Below are 22359 nucleotides of genomic sequence, written 5' to 3'. Positions count from 1 at the left end.
AGTTCACTATGGCGGTCAGTGCTACACAAGGGGGAGGGTGTCAACTCGCTACAACGTCCCATACATCTGACGTGTATACGTGTGTCTCAAACCTTGCATTAGGGCCCATCGGACTCTAGTTACGCCACTGAGCAGGGGGGTTCCTGAGACGTGACCATTAAATCAAAATCAAATCTTTATTTTTATATAGCGCTAACATATTCCGCAGTGCTTTACATACATCAGGAACACTGTCCCCATTGGGGCTCACAATGTAGAGTCTCTATCTGTATGTCTTCGGAGTGTGAAAGGAAACCGGAGAACCCGGAGGAAACCCATGCAAACACGGGGAGAACATACAAACTCCTTGCAGATGGGGTCCTTGGTGGGATTTGAACCCAGGACCCCAGCGCTGCAAGACTGCAGTGTTAACCACTGAGCCACCCAAGACTGAAATGCTAACCACTGAGCCACCACAAGACTACAGTGCTAACCACTGAGCCACCCCAAGATTGCAGTGCTAACCACTGAGCCACCCCAAGACTGCAGTGCTAACCACTGAGCCACCGCAAGACTACAGTGCTAACCACTGAGCCACCCCAAGACTACAGTGCTAACCACTGAGCCACCATAAGACTGCAGTGCTAACCACTGAGCCACCACAAGACTGCAGTGCTAACCACTGAGCTACCGTGCCGACCATTAAGATTTTTTTTAACATTCCGATGACATTTACAGTAAAGAGAAATGGTGACATGAAAATTACAAAATAAATAAAAGAAAAATAATCAGTATTTTTCCCAAATGTGGATTTGTGCACATGATATACATATATAGTTTCTATCACCAGCACTTTGCAGCTTTCCCCTCACCACTGTGACCTTGAGCTGCACCACGTCCTCCTCTTACGTCATCACACGCCCCCGCCTTTCAAATTTGGCGCCCAATCTGTCTCTCCTCATCCCGCCCCCACCAGACACTCGTCCCTCCTCCCCTCCCAGGAGCGATTATGTAGTTTCCGTTCTACGGCCGCTTCAAACTACGACTCCCAGAAGCCCTGCTGGCCACGCCTCGCACTGCGCATGCCCAGTGGCTGGCGATGCCGCCATTTTGTGAAGCAGGGGTTTTCGGAGATTAAACGGTGAGCTGGTTATCGCCTTGGCGCCTCCGTTCTCGTCTGTTCTCCGGTTTGCGGAGTCTGGATCATCCAAATCTGTCCGAAAAGCAGAAAAAAACAACGAAAAAGCTGCTCTAGGGAGGTAAGGAGAGGGGAAAACGCGATTTTGCAGGATCTTTCTCCGGCCTCTAGGTGTCACGATGGGGCTCCGGTTCGGGCGGCTGATGGGGGTGTTTGTCTCCCTCTATCGTTATTAGTATTTTGGTAAAATGTCTGTAGCCCGGGCCCAGGAGCAGTGAGGCGCTGCGATGCGCTGTGCTCGCCAGGATGGCGCTGCTGCGGTCGGGCTGTGCCGCCGGCCTCTCCTCAGGGCCGCTCCTCCATTTTCCTCTCTGCTGCCTTTTTTTTTTTCCTTGTACAGCCAGGTCTTGTCGCGCCGCTCCATTACCAGAAGCGCTGATTTATTTTATAGACTGATTGTGCGCCATTTTTTCTCTTCTGTTTACCACAACACTACGCGGACTATATTATTATCGATTTATGGGCGCGAGGGCTCTTCCCGCTTTTTTTAGGCACTTTTTATATTTTACCTTTTTTTTTCCATTTTCTATGGAAACCCCGCTCCCTGGTTATTAAAAATAAAAAAAAAAAAAAAAATACATCTATCGCCATCGTCCTCCGTCTACGCCGCGTCCTCCTACCTGTGTGTGCGGGCGGCTCCGCTGAGGGACAGGACGCGGCCGCCTCAGTCAGGAGGACGCAGCTTTTGGCGGTAACTGCGGCTCGCGGCGGCCGTTACCCCTGCGCTCCGGGCCGGGCGGCCCTGTACATAACTGCCCTTATATATATGTGAGGAGAAGCTGCGGCTCGGGGTTTGAGCGGGAGGAGGAGGAAGGTTCACGCCGGGGACAGTGTCGCGCACCGCCGCCTCATGCAGCCGGGCTCATCCGCTCCGTGCCCAAATTACCTCAGCCTGTGGCGAGGGCGGGCGTTTTTGGCTTTTTTTTTTTCTTTTAATTAGGGGTAGTGGTGCAGTTTTATTCACGTACCTCGGGGACTGTGGTGGGAGCGGGTATTAATGCAGACCGCAGGGGCGAAAGCGGTTATTTATGCGGACCTCTGATGCCGTGATACGGGGGCGGTTATTAATGCGGACCTCGGGGGCGGTTATTAATGCAGACCGCAGGGGCGAAAGCGGTTATTTATGCGGACCTCTGATGTCGTGACACGGGGGCGGTTATTATTGCGGACCTTGTGGAGCGGGGGTGGTTATTAATGCGGACCTTGTGTGCCGTGACGCGGGGGCAAGTTAATATTGACCTCGGGGGCTGTGGTGGGAGCGGGTATTAATGCAGACCGCAGGGGCGAAAGCGGTTATTTATGCGGACCTCTGATGCCGTGACACGGGGGCGGTTATTATTGCGGACCTTGTGGAGCGGGGGTGGTTATTAATGCGGATCTTGTGTGCCGTGACGCGGGTGCAAGTTAATATTGACCTCGGGGGCTGTGGTGGGAGAGGGTATTAATGCGGAACGCAGGGGCAGTTATTGATGCAGACCTCTGGGGCGAAAGCGGTTATTTATGCGGACCTCTGATGCCGTGACACGGGGGCGGTTATTATTGCGGACCTTGTGGAGCGGGGGTGGTTATTAATGCGGATCTTGTGTGCCGTGACGCGGGTGCAAGTTAATATTGACCTCGGGGGCTGTGGTGGGAGAGGGTATTAATGCGGAACGCAGGGGCAGTTATTGATGCAGACCTCTGGGGCGAAAGCGGTTATTTATGCGGACCTCTGATGCCGTGACACGGGGGTGGTTATTATTGCGGCCCTTGTGGAGCGGGGGTGGTTATTAATGCGGACCTCGTGGGCTGTGACGTGGGGGCAAGTTATTAATATTGACCTCGAGGGGCTGGGGTGGTTATTAATGCGGACCTCGTGTGGCAGGGATGGTTATTAATGCGGATCGCCGGGGCAGTTATTAATGCAGACCTCAGGGGCCATGATGCAGGGGCGTTTATTAATGTGGACCGCGTGGGGTGGTTACTAATGCGGACCTCGATGGCGAAAGCTGTTATTGATGTGGACCTTGGGGGCTGTGACGCGGTGGCGGTTTTTAATGTGGACCTCTGGTGGTGGTGGTTATTGTGCGGACCTCGTGGAGCGGGGGTGGTTATTAATGTGGCCTGCCAGGGAGGTTATTAATGCAGACCTCATGGGCCGTGACACGGAGGAGGTTATTAATGTGGACCTCGATTGGCGGGGCTTGTTATTAATGCGGACCGCATGGGGCAGGGGTGGTTATTAATACGGACCTCGGGGGCTGTGACGCGGGGGCGATTATTAATGTGGAGCGGGGTGGTTACTAATGCGGACCACGGGGGCCGTTATTAATGCATACCTCGTTGGGCCGGAGCGGTTATTAATGTAGACCGCGGGGGCGGTTATTAATGCAGACTTTGGAGGCTGTGACACAGGGGTGGTTATTAATGTGGACCTTGGGGACCGTGACGAATGGGCGGTTTTAAATGCGTTGCTTGGGGTTGTGGTGTGTTTGTTGCCTTGGGGACAGATGTTTTTGTCACTGGAAGGGAGGCTTCATGGGTTGAGGTTCTATTGCCAAGGGGGAGGGTGCTATGGTGAGGGCATTTTGTCGCTAGTGAGTTGGAAAGGTGCTAGTCACCAGGAGAGGGGTTTCTGGGACTAAGCTGCTGTCAACCATGGGGATAGTTTGTAATTTGGGGTGGCGATGTGGTACGTATGCGTTTCTCACCTCGGAAGGAGGGTGAATAGGGCTTGTGGCGCGAGTTCACTTGCTGCCTCAGGGGGACCTTTGCTGCGGGCACTCGTCACCAGGAGGGAGGCTTCTGGGGCAGAGATTGTATTGCCATGAGGGCGAGGGTGCTATGTTGAGGTTGTCACTGGTGGGTTGGAAGGGGGGCTGTGTTGTTGTTTCTGTGGGTGGGGGCATTTCATCATGGACCCTTGTGACAGAGAGGGAGGCTTCTGGAGCTGAGGTTCTATTGCCATGGGGTGAGAGGGGGCGTTTTGTCATCAGCGGGGTTAGATGGTGGGCTGTGGTGCGGGTGCTTTTCTCGACTCGCAGATGCAATGAACAGTATAAAAAAAACTGGTGACATATGTGCAATAAAGAAACTTTCTTTTTTTGTTCCCGAATTGTTAAAAGCACTAAACAGGTAAAGGAGGTTGCAGGTGCCTTTCATCTGCCAACGCTGTTACAGGCCTGAATTTACCGTATTGCTAAGTTTTTTTTTGTTTTGTATTTTTTTTTTTTTTTTTTTTTTTTTTCCTATTGGTGACGTCTGTGATCTCAGAAGCCACAGGCAATGTTTTAGGCCCTGGTCACATTTAATAATGAGTAGTGCCCATAGATGAACATTGGTTACATGCCCATTTTAGCCCTCAGTTTTGCCGGGTTTACATATATATATATATTTTTTTTTTGTTTACATACAGAAAGGTATATTTCACCCACATAAAGCCACTTTTTGTGAGGTACTTGCTGCTGATTTGTTACGTGCATTCCGTTCATGAATTTGACAACAAGTAAAAATAAGTGTTTCTTTGCAGTCATTATTTTCACAAGTTTTTGAGCAAAAGTCACAACTTTTTCAAAATGCTGTAAAAGATGTTTCTTGAAAACCCTGCGTAAAAGTACAATCAGGGGCATCTGCAGTAGAATTTTACCAAAGTTTGCAACTTTTTAAACAGGTAAAGTATATCTTTGTATCGTGATAGCCAGTAGAGATAAAAAAAAAATTGTTTAAAAGAACTGAGAGTCCTCAGTGGTTGATACCTTTTAATGGCTAACTGAAAAGATGGTAATAAAAGCAAGCTTTCGAGACTACTCAGGTCTCTTCATCAGGCATGGTATAACACAAAATCTGAAGAGGCACATATTTAAACACAACAGCACATAGAAAGGAGCAGTAAATAAGAGACGTTATGTGAATCAGAACTATGGGTACTGTCACACTAAACGACGTACCAGTGATTCCGACCACGATATGACCTGGTCAGGGTCGCTGGTACGTCGCTACAGGGTCTCTAGTGAGTTGTCAAACAGTCAGATCTTTGTAGCAACGATACAGCGGTCGCTGGGACCCTCTCACATAGCACGATTCAAATTTTGATTAGTAACATAGGCGTGCATCTACATTGCCTTTTCCACGCCCCCTCTGCTCCGATTGGTGGTTGTAAGTGTGTTGTGACTGGGCGGCCTTGCCTTTAGAGAAGGCAGTATAATAGCGCTTCCATTCTTCTCCATCCTTGTCCATCCTACAGTCCCGATGCAGAATGGACTGTATTACGATCTGCTGCTACACGCGGTCCGGGACAAGTGAATTCAGCCCTCTGAAATGTACTGCGATCTACAAGCCAGAACAGAGGGTGAAAGTGGCCAATCCGAACGCAGTAGTGATCACCAATCGTAACAGAGAGGGTGCGGAAAACAATGAAGATACACGCCTACGTGAGTCGCGAACAATGTCGTTGGGTAAGGTGTCAAACACACCGAAGCGTGCTGCCCTGCAGAAGCTCGACGACCAAAAAATGAACCAGAACAGTGTGTTACAATCAGCGATTTCACAGCAGGAACCAGGTCGCTGCTTAGTGTCACACACAGCAAGGTCGCTGATGAGATCACTGGTACGTCACAAAACCTGTGACTCAGCAGCGATCTCGCTATGTGATAAGTAGCCCTTAAGGCCACGTCTCACTAAGCAACATCGCTGCTGAGGCACAACTTTTGCGATGTTATGTGTGACATCCAGCAACAACCTGGCCCCTGCTGTGAGGTGGATGGTTGTTGCTGAATGTCCTGGACCATTTTTTAGTTTTTGCTCTCCCGCTGTGAAGCGCACATCACTGTGTGTGACAGCGAGAGAGCAACAACTGAATGTGCAGGGAGCCGGCTTCTGCGGACGCTGGTAACCAATGTATTTATCGGGTAACCAAGAAGCCCTTTCCTTGGTTACCCGATATTTACCTTCGTTACCAGCGTCCGCCGCTCTCACGCGGCGAGTGCCGGCGCTCCCTGCACACATAGCCAGACTACACATCGGGTAATTAACCCGATGTGTACTCTGGCTAGGAGTGCAGGGAGCCAGCGCTAAGCTGTGTGCGCTGGTAACCAAGGTAAATATTGGGTTGGTTACCCGATATTTACCTTAGTTACCAAGCGCAGCATCGCTTCCATGCGTGGCTGGTTGCTGGTGAGATCTGCCTGTGTGACAGCTCACCAGCAACCCGTGTAGCGACGCTCCAGCGATCCCTGCCAGGTCAGGTTGCTGGTGGGATCGCTGGAGCGTCGCTTAAGGCCCCTTTACACACTGCAACATCGCAAACGACATCGCTGTAACGTCACCAGTTTTGTGATGTAATAGCGACCTCCCAGCGACATTGCAGTGTGTGAAACGCACCAGCGGCCTGGCCCCTGCTGTGAGGTCGCTGATCACTACACATCTCTCAGGACCATTCTTTGGTCTTTTTGTTTCCCGCTGTGCAGCATGCATCGGTGTGTTTGACACCGTTACAGCGACTTTGTTAGCGACTTCCCTTTCAAAAAGCTGCTTTACAATGTCCCCAATGACTAGCTAGGTCGTTGTGCAGGTCCGGATTGCTGTTGCATCATTTTCTAGGTATGCCTGTTTGACAGCTCACCAGCGACTCACCAGAAACGTTGTAGTGATCCCGGCCAGGTTGGGATCGCTAGAAAGTCTGTGTGCAAAGGGGCCTTTAGTGTGACGGTACCTTTAAGGCCACTTTACACACACAGAGATAAATCTTTGGCAGATCTGTGGTTGCAGTGAAATCATGGACATATTGTTCCATTTGTACACAGCCACAAACCTGGCACTGATTGTTCACAATTTCACTGCAACCACAGATCTGCCGCAGATTTATCTCTGTGTGTAAGGGGTGCTTCACACATAGCGAGATCGCTGCCGTGATCGCTGCTGAGTCACGGTTTTTGTGACGCAGCAGTGACCTCATTAGCGATCTCGCTGTGTGTGACACTGAGCAGCGATCTGGCCCCTGCTGTGATATCGCTGCTCGTTACACACAGCCCTGGTTCGTTTTCTTCAAAGGCGCTCTCCCGCTGTGACACACAGATCGCTGTGTGTGACAGCGAGAGAGCGACAAATGAAGGGAGCAGGAGCCGGCATCTGACAGCTGAGGTATGCTTGTAACCAAGATAAACATCGGGTAACCAAGGTGGTTACCCGATATTTACCTTAGTTACCAGCCTCCGCAGCTCTCACGCTGCCTGTGCTGCCGGCTCCGGCTCTCTGCACATTTAGCTGCATTACACATCGGGTTAATTAACCCGATGTGTACAGCAGCTAGGAGAGCAAGGAGCCAGCGCTCAGTGTGCGCGGCTCCCTGCTCCCTGCACACACAGCTAAGCGGTGTTCGCTGGTAACTAATGTAAACATCGGGTAACCATACCCGATGTTTACCTTAGTTACCAGTGTCCGCAGCTTCCAGACGGCGGCTCCGTGCAAGCGCAGCGTCGCTTGCACGTCGCTGCTGGCTGGGGGCTGTTCACTGGTCGCTGGTGAGATCTGCCTGTTTGACAGCTCACCAGCGACCATGTAGCGATGCAGCAGCGATCCTGACCAGGTCAGATCGCTGGTCGGATCGCTGCTGCATCGCTAAGTGTGAAGGTACCCTAAAGTGGCCTTTACATAATGGGACAAACAGTTGTGGCAGTAGATATTGGAGCAGTTCATAGATAAGGAGTGTGAAAGTTTTATTGTCCTCTGATTGAGGTCTGGTCCAGAGTTGTGATGCCCCCAGATGCTCTGAGCAGCACATTTCTTGATTGTAAAAAGACATAAATCCATGTGACACATTCATTCCTGCTCTGAATGTGTCAAAGCTCATCGTAAGTTTGTACTCCCAGACCCTTCTGTCTCTGGGATTTTAAATTTGTCCTCTCCAACAGGAACATTTCTCTGCAACTAGAAAAAATGTAAGACCTGTCCATTTATATTGACAATGGACAAGATAAAGATTCCCAGATCCTATCAGGGCTAAAAGATCCCAGGTACATTCAGCTGCACCACAACTAATGTGGTGTACTTAAAGGGAACCTGTCAGCAGAAATTTCGGCTAAAACCTAACAGATTCCCCCTCTGCAGCTCCTGGGCTGCATTCTAGAAAGGTCCCTGTTAGTATTGTGCCCCCTTTCTGACCAAAAAAAAGAGTTTATATAGAGGTACCTTTTTGGCTTCGGATTCTCTAAATGGGACACGGGGGCGGGCTGCCTGATGGCCGTTATTCTGCCCCCTGGTCCTGTATGCCGCCCCCATCGCTGATTTCCATACTTCTGGACGCCGCCCACTGCTCCAGCCATCCCCGCGCATGCCCAGTGCTCATCTCTCGTGGATGAGCACTGTGCCCAGTGTCACCGCTGGTGACGTGCACGCAGGGTTTAGATAATGGGTGGTGCTGTGATGTTTATTAACAAGCAACCGCCCATAATCGCGGGACCGTGCTTTCCCCCTCAGCCTGCTTCTTTCTGCGCAAGCGCGCTGCTGCTGACCTCACGTCACCTCCTTCCCATCTTGCCCTGAGCAAGGAAATAGATGGGAAGAGCGGTCCCGCGATTATGGGCGGTTGCTTGTTAATAAACATCACAGCACCACCCATAATCTAAACCCTGCGTGCACGTCACCAGCGGTGACACTGGGCACAGTGCTCATCCACGAGAGATGAGCACTGGGCATGCGCGGGGATGGCTGGAGCAGGGGGCGGCGTCCAGAAGTATGGAAATCAGCGATGGGGGCGGCATACAGGACCAGGGGGCAGAATAACGGCCATCAGGCAGCCCGCCCCCGTGTCCCATTTAGAGAATCCAAAGCCAAAAAGGTACCTCTATATAAACTCTTTTTTTGGTCAGAAAGGGGGCACAATACTAACAGGGACCTTTCTAGAATGCAGCCCAGGAGCTGCAGAGGGGGAATCTGTTAGGTTTTAGCCGAAATTTCTGCTGACAGGTTCCCTTTAATTATATGTACCAAATGTCCAACTGGGGTCTGTATGTAGGGGAGACAGGACAACAGCTCAGGACAAGGATGAATTATCATCGCCACACAAAGAAAAAAAGGATGGATCTACCTGTGGCCAAATATTTTTGTAACCCAGACCACAGCATCATGGACATGAAATCATGGAATTGATGGTATTAAATGGAAATTTCAAATCTCAGAGACACAGAAGGGTCATGCAGTACTGGAAATCACAGGATTCGTAGACATGTTATGAAATTCAGACAATGGAAAAAAATACAAGTAAAATCTTCAACATTTCAATGTATTCAGTATGAGCCACTTGCAGATGTCCCAGCACTTGCAGCCTCGGCTGTTTATCCCTGGGGTTATTAATGGTTGTCTGAGGAAGGTTCTGCCACTGAATGCCCTTGGGAAAATCATCAAGATCCGGTGCTGGCAGCTTCCTTGTGTTTGCCAAGCAACAACATCCCGGATGTGCTGGATCAAGGAAGAGAAATTTCCAGCGCGGTCCAAATTGTCTTCTAAAAAATCATCTTTATTTATAAATCCATAAAATAGGAGTTTACAGGCGGTCAGCAGGATATTGCATAGATATTATTTAGACCCCACAAAGCTACGCGTTTCGACGTGAGTCTTAATCATGCTCTGGGGAGGAAGGGATGTCGGCTTCCTATACGCGTAGCTTTGTGGGGTCTAAATAATATCTATGCAATATCCTGCTGACCGCCTGTAAACTCCTATTTTATGGATTTATAAATAAAGATGATTTTTTAGAAGACAATTTGGACCGCGCTGGAAATTTCTCTTCCTTGATTCTTCTATGGCAGCCTAGCCCTCCGTGCGCAGCCCTGGACATACAGCGGATCATAGCACTCGGTGAGCTGAATTTTCTTTTCTGTTTCTTGGATGTGCTGGATGGGATACAATTCCAGAGACTCCGCAGCCATGGGAGCAGGTTCAGGCCATACAGGCGTTCACAGTAGCGTGATCAACATCACTGCGTAACAGGAGGTCTGTTCATGCTAAGTGAGGCGTCCTACAAGGGGTATAAGTGGGAACGCTTCTCCTTGTGGAAAGAGCCAGGCCGGCACTAAAGTTCTGCTCCTCTTCATCTCTGAAGAGGCTATTTGCATATTTAAGTACCCAGAGGAGCATTATATGCCTATAGGTCTCCTGCTTTTTGGTATATTCCTATTGTTTTCTTGCCGTCCCCCCTGCTGACTTACAGAAAAGGAAATTTGAAATATCCAGAGATTATTTATTTTTTTTTTTTCTTTTTAACCATGGGTTATCATAAAACGACATACTGTGCTATACGTAACTGTGGATCCAGCACAGGCCGCTCCAATGGTATTGGAAGCAATGAACGCACCTCCCAATATCTCAGAAGCTCATTTACTTGCTGGCTGGCGGGTACTGATGGGAACAGAGAGCATTCTGTCCCTATACTATGTTATCGGCAGCACATTTCCTGTATACACAGTGATGTGCTGCTAATGACTGGTCCTTATGCCGGCACAAATGATCCAATCACTTGGTGAATGAGCACTTTGCTCGCTGATCAGGTGATCCCTATCATGTCTATAAAGTATGACCAGGAGTAAAGTTATGAGGACTCTTGCCGACTCTCACCCTAAGTACACATTTTCTAAAATTTTATTAAAGAACACCTTTAAGTTAGAAAATGCAATAGTTCGTGAAAGTCTAAAATCTTTCATAGACCACTAATTCGGTGCTCAGAACGTCCTGGGCTGTACCGTACCTTTTATGCCTCTAATGTCATATGGAATTAATTTCACTGGGAATCATGCCAAAGTGAATAACTGTGATACGTGCCCCACTTCTCTGATATGATAAAATGTGGAAGAAACTGTCTATGCATTAAGTGCCATATGGAGGAACCGACAGTGTGATGTTATGTAGGCTCTTTTGCACCTGGAGAGAAGACTGTCTCAAAATTGGACACCAGTTGGCTAAATATAAGCTACTGGTACAGTGTTTCCCTGAAAACAAGACACTGTCTTATATTTTTTTTTTCTTTTTTTTTTGCCTGGGCTCGGCCTTATTTTTGGGGCTAGGGTTTATTTTTGGGGCTAGGGCTTATTTTTGGGGCTAGGGCTTATTTTTGGGGCTAGGGCTTATTTTTGGGGCTAGGGCTTATTTTTGGGGCTAGGGCTTATTTTTGGGGCTAGGGCTTATTTTTGGGGTTAGGGCTTATTTTTGGGGCTAGGCCTTTTTTTTTTTGCCTGGGCTAGGGCTTGTTTATGGGGCTCGGGCTTATCATGCTGGGACGCAGTGGAGTTCGAGGACCTGTGCATAAATGCGTTCCACCCACAGGTCCTCACGCTCCACAGCCAGAAGCAATCAGTATTGCTGTGCGTGCGCAACAGATCTGATGTGTGTGGGTTCCACTGCAGGTCCTCCCGATCTGGTGTGATTGCAGGGTCTTTTCTCTTTTTTTTTTTTTTTTTTCTTTTGGGGGTGTCTGCTTTCTAGAATGAAGTATCCTACAGTATTATTTAACTTTTTTAGCTGCGTGGACAGTATTCATAATTGAACTATGACTAGGGCTTATATTTAAGCCTTGTTCTGAAAATGCTGAAAACTCCTTCCTAAATAGATATAATAAATGGACACTTTCACAAGACTGGAAAAATGGTTGGACCCACTCAATATCAAATCCAAAGAACATTCACCAAATGCGCACATCCAAGAAAACCTTTTTCATAATCCATTGTAACTAAAAAGTAGTGCCAAAGCCATGATGTGTACAAAAAAATGCTCAAGACGAGAAATGATTAAAAAAAGGAAACTGGACACCACAGGTTCGCTCTTCAGCTTTCCTGGCTCACACTGTGTTAAGGCAGGATCTTCCTATCCAATGTTAGTGTTGATACAGACATCCGTGCAAATTGGTCCAATCTTGGACTGCAACGCACAGACGGGGGCCATGTCTATCCTGCCAAAAATATATGAAGCTCCGGTTGGGAGGAGCATGTATCCAATCCAGTCTCCTCCAATAGAAAAGCAGCTTTCTTTGTCGCTCCATTGGGAGACCCAGACAATTGGGTGTATAGCTTCTGCCTCCGGAGGCCACACAAAGTATTACACTTAAAAGTGTAAAGCCCCTCCCCTACTGCCTATACACCCCCCCCCCGTGTATCACGGGCTCCTCAGTTTTTATGCTTTGTGCGAAGGAGGCACACATGCACGCATAGCTCCACAATTTAGTCAGCAGCAGCTGCTGACTATTTCAGATGGAAGAAAAGTGGGCCCATATAGGGCCCCCAGCATGCTCCCTTCTCACCCCACTCTGGTCGGCGGTGCGGTTAAGGTTGAGGTACCCATTGCGGGTACATAGGCAGGAGCCAACATGCTGTTTTCCTTCCCCCATCCCTGCAGGGCTCTGGGTGAAGTGGGATCCTAATCGGTCTCCAGACACTGGGACCGTGCTCCCTCCGCAGCCCCTGGGGAATCTGCTGGACAGGAGCTGGGTATCGTCAGGGACAAGGCCCTGCTACTGTGAGGTACTCTGTGTCCCCTTGGGGACAGCGCATGGAGCGCTTGTGTCATACACGCTGCAGCACTGCTGGGTGTGTTAGTGCGCCGGGACTACCGCGCTGACCGCGCTTGTTTGCCGGCCGCGCTTATAACTTTAGTCCCCGGCTTTTGCGGCCTAGTACTGCATATTCCCGCCCCCGGGCCTGTCAGTCAGGGGAAGGGAGGGACGCTGCACTGGACGTCAGCGCTGAGGGCTGGAGCATACTTTGTATCCTCCTCACTGAGCACAGTGGGACACCAGATTCCCGCACTTTCTTGGGCACGCCCACGGCCCCCTCCTCCTCACAGAACGCTGGCAGCCATTCCTGTCAGCACTTCTGAAGCTAGAGAGGAGAGACAAACGGCTCTGGGAGATCCAGGCAGGCAATCTGGTGGTCACACAACCGCTTTGGGCGGTCGGTAAGCCGCACCTGTTTCTAGGTGCTGGCCCCCCTGGGTGCCGAAGTGTATATATATAGGTTTATATGCTATACATTTACTCTGTACGGTCGCACTGGTTTTTGGCTATATACCCTCCCAGATTGTACTCAGAGGAGACAACAGCATGTCGTCTGCAAATAGCAAGGGTGCCAAAGCACAGGCTTACTTTGCAACCTGTACCTCATGTGCGGCTATGCTACCTGCAGGTTCCACCTACCCTCACTGTGTGCAATGCTCGGCACCTATGGTACTTACTCAGCCGGAGCCTCAGCCACTAGTGGGACCCTCGGCCCAGGTAGAAACACCGGCTGCCACTGTCCAGGTGACAGGGACGGAGTTTGCAGTATTCGCTGACAAACTTTCTGAGACTATGGATAAATGGTCTGCTAAGATACTAGAAGCCTTGCAGTCCAGACCTGTAACACAGGCCCCGGGCACTGTTGAATCATTGACCCCAGGCCCCCCTCGGTTGGAGCAGCAAAGTGCTCCTGGGGTGACTCATAGGTCTCAAGGTGAGGTCTCTGACACGGACCGCAGTCCCAGACCACCTAAGCGGGGTCGCTGGGAGCTTCCCTCGACTTAATCACACTGCTCAGGGTCTCAGCAGGAGGATTCTCTAGAGGATGAAGCGGAGGGGGCAGATCAGGACTCTGATCCTGAAGCCGCTCTCAACCTAGATACACCAGAAGGGGACGCCATAGTGAACGACCTTATAGCGTCCATCAATCAGGTGTTGGATCTTTCTCCCCCAGCTCCTCCAATTGAGGAGTCAGCTTCTCAGCAGGAGAAATTCCGTTTTAGGTTTCCCAAGCGTACAATGAGTATGTTCCTGGATCACTCCGATTTCAGAGAGGCAGTCCAGAAACACCGAGCTTGTCCAGATAAGCGCTTTTCTAAGCGCCTTAAGGACACACGTTATCCCTTCCCCCCCCTGACGTTGTCAAGGGTTGGGCTCAGTGTCCCAAGGTGGATCCTCCAGTCTCCAGACTGGCGGCTAGATCCATAGTTGCAGTGGAAGATGGGGCTTCACTCAAAGATGCCACTGACAGACAGATGGAGCTCTGGTTGAAATCCATCTATGAGGCTATCGGCGCGTACTTTGCTCCGGCATTCGCAGCTGTATGGGCGCTCCAAGCTATCTCAGCTTGTCACTCGCAGATTAATGCAGTCACACGTGCCTCTGCTCCGCAGGTGGTGTCATTAACCTCTCAGGCGTCGGCGTTTGCGTCCTACGCCATTAATGCTGTCCTGGACTCTACGAGCCGTACGGCGGTAGCATCCGCCAATTCGGTGGCAGTCCGCAGGGCCATGTGGCTATGTGAATGGAAGGCAGAAAAGATGCTTATCTCCACGTACCGATTGCACCAGAGCATCAGCGCTTCCTGCGTTTCGCCATAGGGGACGAACACATTCAGTTCGTGGCACTGCCTTTCGGCCTGGCGACAGCACCACGGGTCTTCACCAAGGTCATGGCAGAAGTTGTAGCAGTCCTACACTCTCAGGGACACTCGGTGATCCCTTACTTAGACGATCTGCTTGTCAAGGCACCCTCCCGAGTGGCATGCCAACACAGCCTGGACATTGCTCTGGAGACTCTTCAGAGATTCGGGTGGATCATCAATTTCACAAAGTCAAATCTGACACCGGCCCAATCACTGACATATCTTGGCATGGAGTTTCATACTCTTCCAGCGATAGTGAAGCTTCCGCTGGACAAACAGCGTTCACTACAGACAGGGGTGCAATCTCTCCTTCAAGGCCAGTCACACCCCTTGAGGCGCCTCATGCACTTCCTAGGGAAGATGGTGGCAGCAATGGAGGCAGTTCCTTTTGCGCAGTTTCATCTGCGTCCACTTCAATGGGACATTCTCCGCAAGTGGGACAGGAAGTCGACGTCCCTCGACAGGAACGTCTCCCTTTCTCAGGCAGCCAAAGCCTCTCTTCGGTGGTGGCTTCTTCCCACTTCATTGTTGAAGGGGAAATCCTTCCTACCACCATCCTGGGCGGTGGTCACGACGGACGCGAGCCTGTCAGGGTGGGGAGCGGTCTTTCTCCACCACAGGGCCCAGGGTACCTGGACTCAGCCAGAGTCCTCCCTGCAGATCAATGTTCTGGAGATAAGGGCAGTGTATCTTGCCCTAAAAGCGTTCCAGCCGTGGCTGGAAGGCAAACAGATCCGAATTCAGTCGGACAACTCCACAGCGGTGGCATACATCAACCACCAAGGCGGCACACGCAGTCGGCAAGCCTTCCAGGAAGTCCGGCGGATTCTACTGTGGGCGGAAGCCACAGCATCCGCCATATCCGCAGTTCACATCCCGGGCGTAGAAAACTGGGAAGCAGACTTTCTCAGTCGCCAGGGCATGGACGCAGGGGAATGGTCCCTTCACCCGGACGTGTTTCAAGAGATCTGTTGCCGCTGGGGGATGCCGGACGTCGACCTAATGGCGTCCCGGCACAACAACAAGGTCCCGGCATTCATGGCACGGTCTCAAGATCACAGAGCTCTGGCGGCAGACGCATTAGTTCAGGATTGGTCGCAGTTTCAACTGCCTTATGTGTTTCCCCCTCTGGCACTGTTGCCCAGAGTGTTACGCAAGATCAGGTCAGACTGCCGCCGCGCCATCCTCGTCGCTCCAGACTGGCCGAGGAGGTCGTGGTACCCGGATCTGTGGCATCTCACGGTGGGTCAACCGTGGGCACTACCAGACCGACCAGACTTGCTGTCTCAAGGGCCGTTTTTCCATCTGAATTCTGCGGCCCTCAACCTGACTGTGTGGCCATTGAGTCCTGGATCCTAGCATCTTCAGGGTTATCTCAAGAGGTCATTGCCACTATGAGACAGGCCAGGAAACCAACGTCCGCCAAGATCTACCACAGGACGTGGAGAATATTCTTATCCTGGTGCGCTGATCAGGGTTTTACTCCCTGGCCATTTGCCTTGCCCACTTTTCTTTCCTTCCTTCAATCTGGATTGGAAAAGGGTTTGTCGCTCGGTTCTCTTAAGGGACAAGTCTCAGCGCTCTGTGTTTTTCCAGAAGCGCCTAGCCAGACTTCCAAAGGTGCGCACGTTCCTGCAGGGGGTTTGTCACATAGTTCCTCCTTACAAGCGTCCGTTAGAACCCTGGGATCTGAACAGGGTGCTGATGGCTCTTCAGAAACCACCTTTTGAGCCAATGAAGGATATTTCTCTTTCACGCCTTTCGCAGAAAGTGGTCTTCCTAGTAGCAGTCACATCACTTCGGAGAGTGTCTGAACTAGCAGCGCTGTCATGCAAGGCTCCTTTCCTGGTGTTTCACCAGGACAAGGTGGTTCTGCGTCCGGTTCCGGAATTTCTCCCTAAGGTGGTATCCCCCTTTCATCTCAATCAGGATATCTCCTTACCTTCTCTTTGTCCACATCCAGTTCACCAATGTGAAAAGGATTTGCACTTGTTGGATCTGGTGAGAGCACTCAGACTCTACATTTCTCGTACGGCGCCCCTGCGCCGCTCGGATGCACTCTTTGTCCTTGTCGCTGGCCAGCGTAAAGGGTCACAGGCTTCCAAATCAACCCTGGCTCGGTGGATCAAGGAACCAATTCTCGAAGCCTACCGTTCCTCTGGGCTTCCGGTTCCCTCAGGGCTGAAGGCCCATTCTACCAGAGCCGTGGGTGCGTCCTGGGCATTGCGGCACCAGGCTACGGCTCAGCAGGTGTGTCAGGCAGCTACCTGGTCGAGCCTGCACACTTTTTCACGAAACACTATCAGGTGCATACCTATGCTTCGGCAGATGCCAGCCTAGGTAGGCGAGTCCTTCAGGCGGCGGTTGCCCACCTGTAGGAAGGGGCCGTTTTACGGCTCTATTACGAGGTATTATTTTACCCACCCAGGGACTGCTTTTGGACGTCCCAATTGTCTGGGTCTCCCAATGGAGCGACAAAGAAGAAGGGAATTTTGTTTACTTACCGTAAATTCCTTTTCTTCTAGCTCCAATTGGGAGACCCAGCTCCCGCCCCTGTTCCCTTCGGGCTGTTGTTCTTTGTGTACACATGTTGTTCATGTTGAATGGTTTTCAGTTTTCCGAACTTCCTTCGGATTGAATTACTTTAGACCAAATTGTAAGTTTCCTCCTTCCTGCTTTTGCACCAAAACTGAGGAGCCCGTGATACACGGGGGGGTGTATAGGCAGTAGGGGAGGGGCTTTACACTTTTAAGTGTAATACTTTGTGTGGCCTCCGGAGGCAGAAGCTATACACCCAATTGTCTGGGTCTCCCAATTGGAGCTAGAAGAAAAGGAATTTACGGTAAGTAAACAAAATTCCCTTCTTCCCTTGTGAGGAGGATTTATGATTGGAGGAGGCTGTCGGTTGTCCCAAAATGAGCAACCAATGTATGGACAGAAGGGTCTGTCGGTTTGGGGATTGCTACACTAAGTGGCTGACCTCATTACAGGTATATCCATATTATGCAGTTGGTATGTACAACAGTCCAATAGATAAATACAATGAGTCTCATTCCGCTAAATGGAACCTTTTTAGGAGGGTCATGCTGCCCAAACCACAGAAAAAGGCTTCTCATCACAAACGGCCATTTTTTTTTTATTTTTGTAGCGCTGTGATTGGTGTAGTCAAGTGGGCGGGTCCTGTGAAATGGAAGTCCTGATGCCATTGTGAGTAGAGGCATAAGCACTTGTCTACTGGCTAATAGAGATCAAGCCTTCCCATAATCATTTATTGAGGCAATCCTCACTCTGTAAACATTGCCCACACTCGTTTCTCACCCAATTTTTATATGCTGCAGAACCCCCTCCCCCTCTTGTGTATATAATGATGTGCTGCCAACAAAGACAGAAAGGAAAGAGAGTGATCCCTTATGAGTCTCCTTCCCTCACTTGTAGCACCAACCACCTTTCCTATATAAATAGTGCCTTGCGAAAGTATTCGACCCCCTTAAATTTTTCAACCTTTTCCCACATTTCAGGCTTCAAACATAAAGATAAAAAATGTAATGTTATGGTGAAGAATCAACAACAAGTGGGACACAATTATGAAGGTGAATGAAATTTATTGCTTATTTTAAACTTTTTAAAAAAATAAGTGAAAATTGGGGCGTGCAATATTGTTCATCCCCTTTAAGTTAATACTTTATAGCGCCCCCTTTTGCTGCGATTTACAGCTACAGTCTCTTGGGGTATGTCTCTATCAGTTTTGCACATGGAGAGACTGAACTTCTTGCCCATTCTTCCTTTGTAAACAGCTGGAGCTGAGTGAGGTTGGATGGAGGCGTTTGTGAGCAGTAGTTTTCAGCTCTTTCCACAGATTCTCAGTTGGGTTCAGGTCTGGACTGTGACTTGGCCATTCTAACACCTGGATACATTTATTTGTGAACCATTCCATTGTAGATTTTGCTTTGTTTGGGATCATTGTCTTATTGGAAGACAAATCTCTGTCCCAGTCTCAGGTCTTTTGCAGACTCCAACAGGTTTTCTTCAAGAATGGTCCTGTATTTGGCTCCATCCATCTTCCCATCAATTTTAACCATCTTTCCTGTCCCTGCTGAAGCAAAGCAGGCCCAAACCATGATGCTGCCTCCACCATGTTTGACAGTTGGGATGGTGTGTTCAGGGTGATGAGCCAAACATATCGTTTGGCATTGTGCCCAAAAAGTTCGATTTTGGTTTCATCTGACTAAAGCATTTTCTTCCACATGTTTGGTGTCTCCAGGTGGCTTGTGGCAAACTTTAAACTACACTTTTTATGGATATCTTTGAGAAATGGCTTTCTTTTTGCCACTCTTCCATAAAGGCCAGATTTGTGCAGTGTACGACTGATTGTTGTCTTATGGACAGACTCTCCCACCTCAGCTGTAGATCTCTGCAGTTCATACAGAGTGATCATGGGCCTCTTGGCTGCTTCTCTGATCAGTCTTCTCCTTGTTTGAGATGACAGTTTGGATGGACGGCCGGGTCTTGGTAGATTTGCAGTGGTATGATTCTCCTTCCATTTCAATATGATCGCTTGCACGGTGCTTCTTGGGATGTTTAATGTTTTGGAAATCTTTTTCCAACCAAATCCGGCTTTAATCTTCTCCACAACAGTATCACGGACCTGCCTGTTGTGTTCCTTGGTCTTCATGAAGCTATTTCCGCTTTACACAGAACCCTGAGACTATCACAGAGCAGGGGCATTTATACGGAGACTTCATTACACACAGGGGCTTATATCTATCATCATCAGTCATTTAGGACAACATTGGATCATTCAGAGATCCTCAATCAACTTCTGGAGTGAGTTTGCTGCACTGAAAGTAAAGGGGATGAATAATATTGCACGCCCCAATTTTCAGTTTATTATTTTTTATAAAAGTTTAAAATAAGCAATAAATTTTGTTTAACTTCACAATTGTGTCCACTTGTTGTTGATTCTTCACCAGAACATTAAAATTTTTATGTTTTAAGCCTGAAATGTGGGAAAAGGTTGAAATATTCAAGGGGCCGAATACTTTCGCAAGGCACTGTAACTGGAGCTTTTTGTCAATATTCAAGGGCTTTTAGTGGAGCTTTGCAATTGGGCACTTTTACTCTGCTGAAAGCTGGATTTTTTTTTAGTTTTGCCTATAATTTTAGTATTTGTAACAGGCCTTAAAGGTCGGAATACACATTAAAGCACCACTCCACTGACTTTTTGTTTTTATTACACTATTGGAGTGGTGCTTTAAATGCAAGCCACAGTCTTCATCTTTTTCCAGCGTCACTCCGGATGGTCTGCGGCAATTTGTAACTTGCCAGCCACTCCAGTGTTTAATGGAGCTGGAGGACACAACTGAATAAATCTGAGAGCCTCGTTCTTCCTCTCATAGACTTGTATTGAGCGCTTGTGACGTAACTTCTGACTTCCGGATAGTCGGACGTTATGGGCACAAGATGGCGAGTCGAGTAAAGGTGAAGATGCTGGAAAGTAAGTATATGGGTATGAGCGCAGACTGCAGTTTTGTTTCTCCAGCGAAAAAAGCACCTCTAGCCGAAAAAAAAAAAAAAAAAACCCACATGCGTGTTTGCCCCCGCACATTTATTTATTTATTTTTTTAACACTGTCAATGGCAAAATGCAGGGAAAAACGCAGAAAAGTGACATGCTGCTCCTTTTTTATGCAGGCAAAAAAGGAGCAACGTGCGCACAGCCTTTCGTATTTCTCATACACTTTGCTCTTGGATGGTCATAAATGCAGTTTAGGACCACAAACTGCACTAAAAATGTAGCAAAAAAAAGCCGCGTGCGCACAAGGCCTAAGATAGGGGACTTGGATTTAAAGCGCCGTTCCAGCGCTAAAAAGCTAAAACCGCTGGAGCTGTGCTTTAAGCTAATGCTATCCGGATTAGCACAAAGTCTAGTGTGTTATGGGGGCCTTCTGGTTCAAGTTGAACAATCGATCCTTTTGCTCCGGGGAGATACACTGCCACAAGAGACGTCTGTCAGTGGCTATTAGGGTGCGTGCCCATGATCAGAGTTTGCAGCTTTTGGGATGAAGCGTGTTTGCGCTGCGTCAAAAACGCTGTTGCGCAGTGGATGGGATTTACAGAAATCCCATGCCCACTGTGCGTGTGCGGCCCACAGCGAAAATTGGCCTGCAGTGCGGCTTCCTGAGCCTCAAGCATGTCAAATCTGTGCTGCGAAGTCGCAAGCGACCTCTGTAGGGAGAACACAATCGAGAGACTGCAACGCTCCAAACCCTGATTGTGGGCACAGGCAGCTGCCATCTCCTGTGCTGCCGCCATCTCCAGGTCCGGACTTGCAGCGGGCCCTGATCGTGGGTACATGTCATTATAGAGAATAAGGCTATGTTCACACTAGAAAAATGATTTTTCTTAAGAAATTTCTCAAGAGTGAAGGATTAGTGCACCTGTGTTAAACGCACCTGCGTGTTTGCCGCGTTTTTGGTACGTTTTTGGTGCGTTTTTACCGCTGGTTGCTCCCTGCGTTATTGTGCCAATTATCTATGGCAAATAACGCAGTTAGCTGCAGAAAAGAAGTGACATGCTAATTCTTTTTCTTGAGAAAATCTACTGAAAGAATTTTCTTAAGAAAAAAACGCAGTGTGCGCACAGCTAATTTTTTTTGCCATAGGTTTTGCTGGGAAATGTCTGCAGAAAGGTTACAAGAATTTCTCAAGAAATTTCTGCAGCAAAAATGGACCAAAAACGCAGGTAAAAAACGCAGTGTGTGAACATAGCCTTAGGGAGCGCCGCACTGAGCAACATGTTCTGTATATGGAGTAGTCAGGAGACATGCGGGGAGGAGCGTTAACATATAAGGCTACGTTCTCACAATCCATGTTTTGTTGAGTTTTTAACACTGCAGAATTTCTTCACTTTAGTTTACTTGCATTTATGTGCATTTTTTCATGCATTTTTAATGCGGTCTAGTGTGTCATGCTTTAAATAAAGCTTTGATTTTGAAACTTTCGGTTATTGACATCAAGTGTGGATTATATGCAGTGTTTAGTGCTTTTCTGCCTTGGAAATTCACTAAAAACGCACGTGCGATTTATCTCCTGCGGATTTTTCCGCATCTAATGCATATCTATGGGGAATTTCTGCACTTAAGACACAGCGTATCACCAAGAAATTGACCTGCTGCGTCTTGGAAATAAACAGCTAAGGGCAGTTTGCGCAGCGTAAAAAAAAAAATAGTGGTCATGAGATTGTTATAAATCTCATCCACTGTGCGTGAACTGTAAAATGCTGTGTTTTTGACGCAGCGCAAGTACACCAAAAAAAAAATAATCATGGCCACATACCGTAAGGGTCGATAAGCGAAAAATGCACACTGCCTTCCTTACTGAGGAGCAGACCTTTTTCTTAATGAAAATCTATCCATCCTGCTGTGTATTTAAACTTCAAGGTTTTTTCTTGATCAATCTATATTATAATTTAAACAGTGGAACCTTGGATTATGAGCATAATTTGTTCCGGGATTGTGCTCTTAAACCAAGTTACTCTTATATCAAAGCGAATTTTCCTATAGGAAATAATTGAAACAGACAATTCATTCCAGAACCCAAAAATATTTAAAGTATTTATACAAACATATTACAGTAATACAAAATAATGCACTTTATTCATATAAAATTATTACAGTACACTAACACAGAATACTGTACAGTAAAAAATATAAAAACAAATTAAAGTGCACTTTAGCTTACAATAGAATTGTTGGTGTATGAGAGATACAGTATAAACAATGTGCTGTTCTGGTTAGCAGAAAGAA

At 48.5% G+C, this 22359-nt stretch overlaps 1 protein-coding gene across 1 annotated transcript in view; it reads left to right on the top strand.

The window, feature by feature from the left end:
- Positions 1–1071: 1071 nt before the first annotated feature.
- CTCF (CCCTC-binding factor) overlaps positions 1072–22359 on the top strand; it is a 115428-nt gene continuing 94140 nt past the window's right edge. The window contains exon 1 of the mRNA XM_075325890.1: positions 1072–1238. The gene's annotated coding sequence lies outside the window, so the exon portion shown is untranslated. The remainder of the gene's footprint in view (positions 1239–22359) is intronic.

This window comes from Anomaloglossus baeobatrachus, chromosome 10, assembly GCF_048569485.1.
Source record: "Anomaloglossus baeobatrachus isolate aAnoBae1 chromosome 10, aAnoBae1.hap1, whole genome shotgun sequence".
NCBI classification, from domain to species: Eukaryota; Metazoa; Chordata; class Amphibia; order Anura; family Aromobatidae; genus Anomaloglossus; species Anomaloglossus baeobatrachus.
Note: the sequence above shows the minus strand (reverse complement) of the source record. Positions and strands in the feature narration are given on the sequence as shown.